Below are 11,950 nucleotides of genomic sequence, written 5' to 3'. Positions count from 1 at the left end.
GCTCAGTCACTTATTTTTAGCTTTTATGTTTCATTGTTGACTTTTTGCTGTCTGTGGGAAGAGTGATAGCTAGTGATGGATGTATACAGTTAAAAACACAGAACTCCTCCTCAGCGCTACATCTGACAGATTGTAGACGTAGGCTGTAACACTTGAAGGACATATTTATTCCTTACCGTGCAGTGTGGAACGGTTATCCTGACAAGAAGAGACTAGGGCACAGGATAATTCTTCTGTGATTTCCAGTACCCATTTTTGAAAGAAGTGATTTCGTATGGAAGAATCAGAATTAGCAAAATAAATTAATATCTTAATTTCTTTTTAGGTCATGGGAGTTTCATCTATAACACTGCTCAGTTATTGGGAATAAGTAATAAAACCATGCTCCTTTGGGTTTTTACCCTACCTTTCTTTGGAAGACCTCAAAGTGCTTCTCCAACATGATATCCATTAACTGCTGAGTGGTCTTTGCAGTGTGGCTGTGTCATCGAGTAGAACTGAGTGCAATTGATTAAGTAGCAGCACAAAGAATTGGCTTTTCACATCCTTTACTCTCTTTATGCGCTTGTGTTTAAAGGGAAGTAGAGCAGCCTTGTTATGCTTTCCTTTATGCAGTAACATAAAAGCAGCATTCACTTTAAAATTTACATTTGAAAAAAACCTGCATATATTGTACTGACCATCCTGGATCTTTCCGCCCTCATATTTTCCCGCTCTCTGTTCCGCTGCATCCCTTGTCTTATGCAGCTCAATCATCACCTATGCTTTATTTTCTGCTCCCTTGACCCACCCATTTTTAGGGTTTTCTGCTTGTATAGTGAAGCTCTCCTTGTGGGTTTGATCTCTTTTCCAATAGTCTGCTTATGAGACTGTGACAGGAATGTGCAGCATTTTAAGGAACAAGATGCCTGAAAAGCATTTTTACTTTTTGTGATTTTACTATGTGGGTGCTATTCACCACGTAGGATGCATGCACATCTTGAATATACAGCAATCTAACACTGACTGTATAAATATAAAATGCTAATGACAAGATACGTTAAAATATGAGGCTGAATTTTTTTTACATTGATTTGAAATTCTGGTTTAGTAAGATCTTCTGATTTTGTACATCTCAACTCCCTATTTGCTTGGCAAAGTCTAGACACAATGCACTCAGCATGTTTTTCTTTTCACTGGAGCTCTTACATCTACATTTGCTTTTTAACAGAGTTATGAAAGATAATTAGTTGGTTGAGCGGTGAAAAAGCTCCTTTTGCCTATTTTATCTAGCTAATAATTAACATCGCATAGAGACATTTGAAATTGAAGAAGCAACAGTATTCGTTGCATGAGTAGTTCCTTCCGTGATTTTTCCTGAAGACAGTGCTTTTTAAATAATACTGTAGAGGGTAAATGATGCACTAGGTTTATGGAAATCTGCCTTATAGTGTGTCTTCTTTCAGGGCATTAATTTACACTGAATTGAGAAGTGCTGGTTTCACCAGTCACGGTGGTGGCTCTTGTGCTCCCTGCTCCCCTCTGACTATTGTTGAATTTGTAAATGGGCCATTCACCAGGCAGCCAGGCATCTGCTCTTGCTTCTCTCTTCTTCACTGGCTCCCTGTGTGAGGCTCAGTTGTTTGGGACCCTGTTTTTGCTGATGTAGCAGAGCTGTGGAGGGAAGTCTTGCCTTCCTCAACAGTGGAAGAACTTGTACGGCTGCCGGATGTATTACGCTTGACATCCACCTGTCCAAAGTTTGAGAAAGAGTCCTGACTGTGATTGCAGGGGGCAAAGAGAGTATGCTACTGTGCTGTCGTTCACTTTCGGCACTGGGCCCTCTGCTGCTGCTTCAATGACAGTAACTGATTGAGCTCGAGCCCTGGTGTGCTCCGCCGCGCGAGGTGCTGCGGTGAGAACCCGAGCCTCTGCCTTCGCAGCACAGGGACAGCTCTCGGTCAGTCTCAGTGCTTTACATCGGGGTTGTACTAGATGGTCTTATCTGAGAACCAAGATGCCTTTCTTTTCAAGTAATGCATCGTTTAAGTTGAAACTACTATTAGGTTAAGCGAAAGTGCTCCTCTGATAGCCACTGAATTTATGAAACTGATGGTTCAGCGAGGACATTGGACTGTGGGGCTCCCAAAAGCCTGGCTATCCCGTTGCAGCAGAGAACTTAGTATGTTAAGATCAGAAAAATGATAGAAGAAGGTTATTTGTAGACGACATAAAACCAAATGGAGGCGTATGCTTTAACAGTGAACAGGGCCAGAAAACACGCGCAGTGTCTCCTCTTATTTTGAGGGAATTGTGGCCAGAGCACCTTCTATTTGATCCACAACAAGAACAAATGATAGATAATCCTGAAATAGTAAAAGTATTTTGTCTTAAAAAAATCATTCATTTGTTTCAAAAAAGGAAAGCCTGGCAAAACTATAAAAAAAATCACGTATCATGTGTATGGAAGAATTAAAGAATAAATAAATATTGCTAGATAACTTCAGCCTCCATTGGCATATCTTCAAGAAGAGTAAACTAATAAACCAAAAGACATTTTAGGTTAACTAGCTATCATTTTTTCACAGCTTGTGGAATTCTGGAAAATCCTTAGGATGAGGGAAGTGAGACCCGTCTAGTTCAATGAAGTTGGGGAAGTCTGGAGTCTTCACCTGGGTTTGGATGGAACTCCGCTAGCTGTGTGGCCTTGAGAAAATTACTTAGCCAGTCTGTGTCCCTGATTCTTCGACTGGAAAATGGAAGTGATACCTACCTCATCAGGTTTTTTAAAAGACAGTAACAGCATCAAGCCTGGCATATAATAAGCATTCAATTTCCCCGCACCCCCAACAATACTTACACAAGAATAAAGCCTTTAAGATTTGTTTCTCTGTCTAGTGGAAGTAATAGTAACATTAGAGAAAGGTTATAAACAAATCTCAGATACTTTAAAAAAGGTAGACTCATAAAGCTGGTCTGAATTTATAAAGAAAAGAAGTCTTATGGAGTAACCTAAAAAGAGGTAAGCCTGGTATATTGAGTCTTAATAAATCCCAAAGGAGGTACAGTAACGAAATCTTCATCTTTCATCCCCTTGGTTTGGAGGGGATGCAAAACCTTGGTGCTTGTGCACATGTCTTGCTAAGTCAGACACGAGGCTCTCTTCACCCCCAGCTCTTCTCTACAATTCAGATTACGGACGGAGCAGCATATACCATCCAAGGAGTTGGTAAGGTGACAGCTTGAGTACTTATTTCAACTTTGGTATGAAAAGGGAAAAAAAAATGGCGTGGCAATTTTCTGATACTCATTTAAAAATGAACAATTTTTTAGCTTATGCTATACATCCATATTATTCTTTCATAGGCAAAATTTTAAAACTGATCTAATGCAGCTATCAAAATTCATCTAACTCTTTAACTGGAAAGTTCTTTTCAGGACCAATTATGTATCACCGTTTCCCTTAGGAGATCACAATGAAAGGAATTCTATTAGGGTTCATAACTCCTTTTTGAAAAGGTTTTTTTTTTTCAATTGAAATATGCTTATATTTGGTAACATATTACATTAAGCACAGCTTCTTTTTTAATTTTTACTTTTTATTATTATGTTCAATTAGCCAGCATATAGTACATCATTACTATTCATCAGTTGTGTGTAACACCTAGGGCTCATCACAACATGTCCCCTCCTTAATACCCATCACTCGGTTACCCCATCTCCCTACCTCTCTCCTTCTGTAACCCTCAGTTTGGTTCCCGGAGTCCAGAGTCTCTCATGGTGTGTCTCCCTCTCTGATTTCTTCCCATTCAGTTTTCCCTCCCTTCCCTTATTGTCCTCCACGCTATTCCTTACGTTCCACATATGAGTGAAACCATATGATAATTGTCTTTCTCTGCTTGGCACTTAGGATAATCCCCCCCAGTTCCATCCATGTTGATGCAAATGGTGGGTATTCATCCTTTCTGATGGCTGAGTAATATTCCATTGTATATATGGACCACATCTTCTTTATGCATTCATCTGTTGAAGGACATCTTTACCCCAAAGATACATAGTGAAAAGAGTGACTTGCTGTTTTACCCTGCATGGGATTCTGGGATGGGGAAGTCTGAGCCTACATTCCCAATATTGCCAGATCGCCAGAGTGCTGACTCAGGTTCTAGGATTTCTAATTAATGAGAAATGCGGAAACTGGAGAAGAGTCACTCAGCTTAGGGGTTTTTGTCAGGAATAATTCAGCATGTAGGAAAGTTGCAGGGGATGGCTGGGAGTTCAAAGGCTGTAGAGTGATTTCTAGGAACAGTTATCCAGAATGTGAAGAGCTCTTACTGAGGGGACGATGTGTTCCTTCTCATCTTGGTCATGTGGACAGAGTCAGAGCTTCCATCTAAATCAAGTCACAAGAGTTTAACTTAGATGTAAGGATAAGGATATGAAGGTTGTTTTGCATTAATTCAAGATGTGTTCATCGATTTCCTTAGGTGTAGCACCAGGCTATTTGGGATAGTACAGGACTTAAAATCTTTTTTTTTCTTTCAACTTTTTGGAGTGGTGTGATTACACATTGAAGCAATTAGTCATCTTGATAAAAGCAATGTTTATCAACAATTGTTCAGTTGATCCAATCATGTGCCATAAAAAGCAGAGTTCCTTGTTATGGGCTATTGTTGGAAGGAAGTGAGATGTATTGACTGAATGTATTAGAGAGAGTGTCTAAGAAGCTGAGAGCTGGAATGGGCCTTAGTTACATTGGAGGGGGAATCATCCAGGGTGAGTACAGAATCATCTTTGGAAGGCTTTTAAGATAGAAACCTCTGCGTGGAGTGTGGGTTGTCTAAAGGAGAACAGGACGGCAGCCAGGAAGATGGTCTTTTTTTTTTTTTTTTAAAGATTTTATTTATTTATTTGACAGAGAGAGACAGCCAGCGAGAGAGGGAACACGAGCAAGGGGAGTGGGAGAGGAAGAAGCAGGCTCATAGCGGAGGAGCCTGATGTGGGGCTCGATCCCAGAATGCCAGGATCACGCCCTGAGCCGAAGGCAGACGCTTAACGACTGCGCCACCCAGGCGCCCCTGGAAGATGGACTTTTTAAAGTTCCTTCTAAGTCTAATATTTTGTATGTACCCTCCAAACAGAATCAACAATAACACTCTAGGCCTGTCCTCTTCCCCTTTGGACACTGTTTCCACACTGATTTTTCTCTGCATCATAGAAGGTCTTCTCTGGGGAGTTCCCGTCTGCGTTTTGTTTAGGTGACTTTGGGGATGCCTGCAGGCTCTGGATGAGTTTCCTCTCCTATGGTGTTTTTGTTTCCCCTGGGTCTCAAAGCAGTATCCTAGACACAGACAATAATCCGCTGTATTTATAGCCACTGTGGAACCTGTAAAACAGCTTGAGGCTTTATAGAACAAACTCAGAGGCAGTTATGGAGGCCTGTGGACATTGCTAGAATAAACCACCCCCGAATGTTGCTACCTGCTCGCCCTTGCTCACTAATGCTGCCTTAAGCTGTCTCCATGGGACTTTTTACTTCACGCCTTTGAGGAACAATGCTACCTACCAACTCCACTTTGAGGATAGTGAGAAGGCTCCATGCCCATGGTACTGCCTTATTTATGCATTATTTTTGTCTACTTCTTTTCCCCTTAAAGTATCTTCTTACTGTTTTTTAAAAAATTTTATACAAAATTTATTCATTCAAAAGATATCAAGTATATTTATCCCGGCTCTGGACTAAGTGCTAGAGAAGGGTAGAGGAGTAGAACAGTTTGAGTTCAATAATTGCTTTTATATCTAAATATTCCATTTTTTAGTATATGTGCTGCCGAAGCGAGCACTAAATATTCCATTCTTTAAAACTAGGTAAACAATAAGATCTTTTATGGCCCTTTAATTTTTGTCAACTGTATTTCCGTAATGACTTCTTTACTCCCTGTTGAAAGGGAGAAGATTTAAGGAAAGTGGAAGTTATTACTCTGCCTCTCGTTAAGAAATAAATGTACTGTTTTTCAGTCTACCTTTCAAATGGATATGTTTTACATCTGAGGGAAGAAATGCAGCATTCCATTCCAGTAATGAAATGAGTTATAACTTGAAATAGACGTTGGATATTTAGTATTTTTCACTTTTATAATTGAACATTGATACCTTTTATGAAGCAGTAAGCAGGTCAGAGCCTAGAATGCTAGGTCCATACACATAAAACTGTTGTATACAAACAGTTCTTACAAGCTCCATGTTTTAATAGCTGAAAGGCATTGCTACCTTTTACTTTTTCAAAGAGTGAACTGGAAACAGTAGCTGCCAGATAAAGGGGTAAGGCTGTGAAACAAAGATCCCTGCTTATCGATCCATTTCTTTTGATTCACATTTGTCTTAGATATCATATACTAAACACATTTGGGACATCCCTATAAAATGGGTAAAGGTCAACACTGGGAGTGTCCCTTCCTTGGCAGATGAACCCGTCTCAATCCCACTCTTACTTTCAATTTTATAACAGACAAAGTGGGAGTTTTCCCAATGGATTTATTGCTTATAATTTTTAACATCATAGAAACTTATCTTAAAGATCACCTAAATATGTCTCAATCCATGATTCCAGGTCAGAATCTTTGATGGCCTAAAAATTCTTACTGAAGACAGTCTTTTAATGTTGCCCAGTTGATGGTCCATAATAAAAAAGTTTACATCTCTTATTTGATGAAGACCTTGAATTTGGGGGAAAGACATTAAAAGGATGTCACTAAAAACTCTGATTGGTGAGGAGCATGTATACTAAAAGAATGATATTTCCATGGAAGCTCTTCTGGATACTATGTTCACATTCTAGGGCCACACGTCTCAAGAGTGAGTTTGTTGGGTTCCTTATATGCGGCACCTTGAGCAAAGCTTACTAATTTTGCCATTTCCCTGTGGACCATGATAATCTTTATTAATTCACAACTACACCAAATTATATTGTGGTCTTTTATTATCCCGCCATACTACTGCAGGTATCTTAAAGTTTATTACTATGAAATACAAAATGTTTCCCAGAATTTTAAACTTTAATTTTATTGCAGATTTTAAGTTTGTGAATAAGAAGTTAGTGTTTGTATACTTGAGTATGACCAAGACATCTCTGTAATACTATTTTGAAATAAGATCTGACCTCTATTTCCAGGAAAAAGGCATAATGGTCTTTATGATCTTCTTGCTTTTAAAAAAAAATTAAAATTTTTTTGAGCAATTTTAGGTTTATAGCAAATTTGAGTGGAAAACTACAGAGTTCCTGTGAACGCCCTGCCCCCATCCTTGCACAGCCCCCCCCCACTATTGGCCTACCCCTCCCCCGCCCTCCGCCAGTGGGTCCGTTCATTGCTGTGACGAGCCTCCACTGGCTCACCATTACCGCCCAAATTCCATATTTTGCGTTAGGCTTCACTCCTGGTGTTTCGCTACCTTAAAATTTTTCTGTGTTCCACTGATTCATCCCTCCTCCTAACCCTTGGCAACCAGCAATCTTTTTACTGTCTCCATAGCTTTGCTTTTTCCAGAATGTCGTATGGTTGGAATCATACAGTATGTAGTCTTTTCAGATTGGCTGCTTTGATGTTGTAATATGCATTTAAGTTTCCTTCCTGTCTTTTCATGGCTTCAAAGTTCCTTTCTTTTTAGCACTGAATAATAATATCCCATTGTCTGAATGTACTGGTCTGTTCGTTATTGACTTTTATTTTTAGTTCTGATTGATACTGTACATTTTGTTACTCTGCATGTTCTCAAGAAAACTGGATTAATCCATATGATGCATCAACTGACGTGTAGCAACTGCCAACCCGGCATGAATTTCACCTGTGTGGTACTGGGCTTGTTTCACCTTTGAGGAGGAGAGTCATGGAGAAGATTACGTAATTTCACAGTTGGAATCTAAGCAGAGAAAGTTCTGAAGGCAATAAGGATACGATCCCCAAATTTAGCAGCTCTGTGGTGTTCTCTGTTGTTGAGCACTGATTTGAATATACATTGATAAAAAGTGCTAATTGCATTATTACTGATTCATGACAGAAAACCACCTTCTGGTACTAGTGTGTATGACTTTTGCCACTGCTGCCAAGAGAAAGGAAGCTTCGTGATTGTAGCCTGTCGTAGTCAATTGTGCAAATTAGCTGCAGGTGTAAGCATGTGGATCACAAGAGCTCTGCATTATGAATTGGAGGAGGACCCGTGAAAATGCATAGGCTGCAGGACTATTGGAATGATGACACTGATAATCACACTGGGTGAGTGGGAAGACCTGACTGAGGATCAAAATCTAGGAAACATTTTGACATTTCCATGTGCACTGCCTGCCCTTTGCTTTGTAGCTGCAGCAACCTGTGGAACTGGACGCTGTTGGCGGAGACGAAAGTGTGGTTGTGGAAAGAATATCGGATTAGATTAAAATTAATGAGGCCTGTGTTCTATACCCAGTCTTCCCTTAATGAGCTCTAAAATGAATGTCAAGTCACAAGTTCTCTAAGCCTTCAATTTTGCATCTATCAGCTGGGAATAGAAATACTCATTTTACTTGTTTTCACCACATTGTGGTAAGAATAAGATTCATTCATTCCTTCATTAATATCACAAACACTCAGAGTGTCCACTATGGACGAGGGCCACAGGCATGATAAGGTAATAGATGGAAATACGCTTTGCGGAACTGAGAGTTTTTGAGGCTGTGAGATATTTTCTTATTTTTATTTTAAGGTTAAATCCGTTCTTTATGTCAATATATCAAAGTAATTGACACTTCTAGATCTCTGCCAATCATCCAACTATATTCATAGAGTGTCAGTTATTTGACTAAAAGTTACTGTCAGAATGGTCTTTAGCGGTTCCGCCTCTGAGAGGCTAGAAATAAAGAATTAGGCTCGAATTCTTTTGTTCAGACACCCTGACCACAGAACAAATTGCAAATCCATCTTTTCGGCAGGCTTGCCAATCTTTGAGTCGAACACAGACCTTTCTTCTTTAGAACAATTTAACTTTGAGTACAGGGAAAGTATTAAGTTGGATAACATTTTTTTTCACAAAATGGATTTTGAATACAGTATTTGGAATTATGCTTCCCCAACCAAAAATGTTCTTCAGTCTACATTATTATATTTCTCTTGGAGAATTAGACTTCTCCAGCTTTCCCCTCCCAAGCGACTTTCCTCACCCACATAATCATTTTCTTCCTAAATACAATTTATCATCTTCCAGGGAAAAAAAGTAAGGATTTAAAAAAAAAACATTTTCAAGGTACATCCAAGATTTCATAGCAATATTTGGTGTTCACAGTACAAGATAAATCTGACTCTCGATTTTTTTTTTGGTCTTCATATGGCATCCGAAACAGTTGTTCACATTCACACATTTATGTTTCACCATATGCATACTGTGTGCAACTCTGTTGTTTTAAAATATTTTATTGGTTTTCCTTTAAATCTCAACTTTTGATGGGTGTCCTTGAAGAACTTGCATGCAAAAAAAAAAAAAAAGTAAATGTGAATGATTCATTCATTTTGAACATATGTAACTATTTTGGGGAGATTTTACCCTACATGGAGCACAGTGTTCTCAGCAGGGAGTGTGCTTTGTATTTCTGTTCAACTTACAGCTGGATGCTGGAGGTGTATTAATATTGTTAGCCTGTACCTTTTCTATCTCATGTTTACTTTAACGAGTTATATGTAATCGACTCTCCTGAATTTTTGGTGGTTGTGAATGGTGGTCAATAGTTTTATGGATTTCACTTGCAGGGACTATTTAGCATAATGTGGCTTAAAATCTGGTCTTCCTTTAGATTTCTAAGTCACAAGAAGGTTTCCATGGGCAAATTCATTGCTCCAGGGCAGACTTGTTAGTTGTAAGGTAGGAGCTTCCCCAAACCTGTCCCATTACTTCATGGGCATTTTTAGAACTGGCTGCTGTCATATTTTCTCCTCCAAAGTTTTCCAGCAGAGAAGTAATCCCTGGATGGTTCAGAAGTTCAAGAGAGAAACAAAAAATATTTTCTCCTCCAAAGGGTTGAAGTCTCATGTTAGAAACTCCTGAAATCTTCAGAACATTCCATGTAGGTGTCCCTGTGTTCCTCACAGAATGACTTATTGACTTACAGTGTCTCTCCTTAAGAAGCATGAATGTATCTCCAGCTGTTACCAAAACAAACAGCTACAGAATGTAATGACCCACCCATTTCTGAAATTACTTCTACTGATGAATAGTTAGTGTATAGGAAGAGGTTTGGAAAATTTTTTAATTGCTAAACTTAAAAACTAGGATACCTTTCTACCTTTTGTAATGTTCAAGATTTCATAACAGTGGTTTTAATGTATTACTGCTGTTCTGTTATGTCTTGTGCTCTAACTGGGCAAGCCAGGGAAATGTTTATTAATGTCCATACTCTTGGGATAGAAACACTCTTGAAAATATGTTAGAAAATATAAAATTGTTGGGGCGCCTGGGTGGCACAGCGGTTAGGCGTCTGCCTTCGGCTCAGGGCGTGATCCCAGCGTTCTGGGTTCGAGCCCCACATCAGGCTCCTCTGCTGTGAGCCTGCTTCTTCCTCTCCCACTCCCCCTGTTTGTGTTCCCTCTCTCGCTGGCTGTCTCCATCTCTGTTAAATAAATAAATAAAATCTTTAAAAAAAAAAAAAAAAGAAAATATAAAATTGTTTACCTGTGATAGAGAATAAGTTTGTGATTAGAAGAATTACTGTTTCTCTTGTAGAAATAATGCTTAAAACAGATGTTCTGTCTTAACAGTGATGTTGGAAGCATATTTTATGCAGCCTAAAAACTATTTCTGTATTAGATATTTAAATGCATGAGGATAAATTCGAATTGCTTTTTGTTTAAAGCAGAAACATAGAAGTATTAGCCTCAGTTTGTACAAAATGTCTGCTGCAACTGAACTCACGATAGTTCAAAACAGAAAATCATTCTAATTTTGTAAAACTGCTGCTACTGGTTTTATCAATAAAGTTTAAGCAGATGGCTTATATGTATACGTGTGAAATTTTTATGCTAAAAAAAGATACAGTTTTGCAGCATCAACATGCAAATTTTATGGGTCTGAATGATATTGCTTATTTTAGTATATACAGAAACCATTAACTGCAAAACCATGCCAACTGCAGACATATATATTAGAATGATTATTATTACATTTATGATCCCTGTAATTTACTTTGATTTTAGGATGCTCGAGGCTTTTATGTTGAACACATGTATGAAACAACATATTTCAACTCAAATGTTAAAGTGTTGAATATTGGGTAAGTAAGGAGCTATATATACGTAAAGATCACCCAAAATAACTAAATTGCATCTGAAGAGGATTCTGAAAAGGCAAAATGTAGGTATTCCTGTACAAAAGGGTAGGTAATTGTTCATCAGAGAGGCTTTTGTCTGGAGTCCTGGCCCCTCTGTGTATACCCAGTTTGAACAGGCTTACAAGGCTCTGATGCAGCAAGCTAGAAATACAGGGGCAGGGCTATTATGGTTGGACTGCCATAGCAGTAAAAATGTCATTGACATCCCCAAAACAAACAAACAAACAAACAACAATTCTCTAGATGTTGCAGGGAAAATCTATTTTTACCATTTTTGCATATGGTATTAGTTGAAATAATTAATGCTACTTGTTATAATAAACAACCCTAAGTGTCAGTGAGTCCACATAAGATAGGTTTATTTCCTGTTAAGATGTTTTTTGCCCATGCAGCTTTCTTTCTTAGCTGCGTCTCAGGGACTGAGGGCCATCCCAGAGTCTAGCGCCTCTGAAAGAATATATGGCCATGCAAATTGAGGAAGAAGAAAAAGCAGGAGAATCAAATGTACAGTTAAGGGACCAGGGTTAGAGGTAGTGATCACCACTTCTGTGTCAACTCCTTTGGTCACAAAGAGTCACGTGGCTCCACCTATATTTATGAAGGCTGGGAATTGTAGTTTATATGTAC

This window comes from Ursus maritimus, unplaced genomic scaffold, assembly GCF_017311325.1.
Source record: "Ursus maritimus isolate PB19 unplaced genomic scaffold, ASM1731132v1 scaffold_25, whole genome shotgun sequence".
Taxonomy (NCBI): Eukaryota; Metazoa; Chordata; class Mammalia; order Carnivora; family Ursidae; genus Ursus; species Ursus maritimus.
This window is presented reverse-complemented; position numbering follows the sequence as displayed.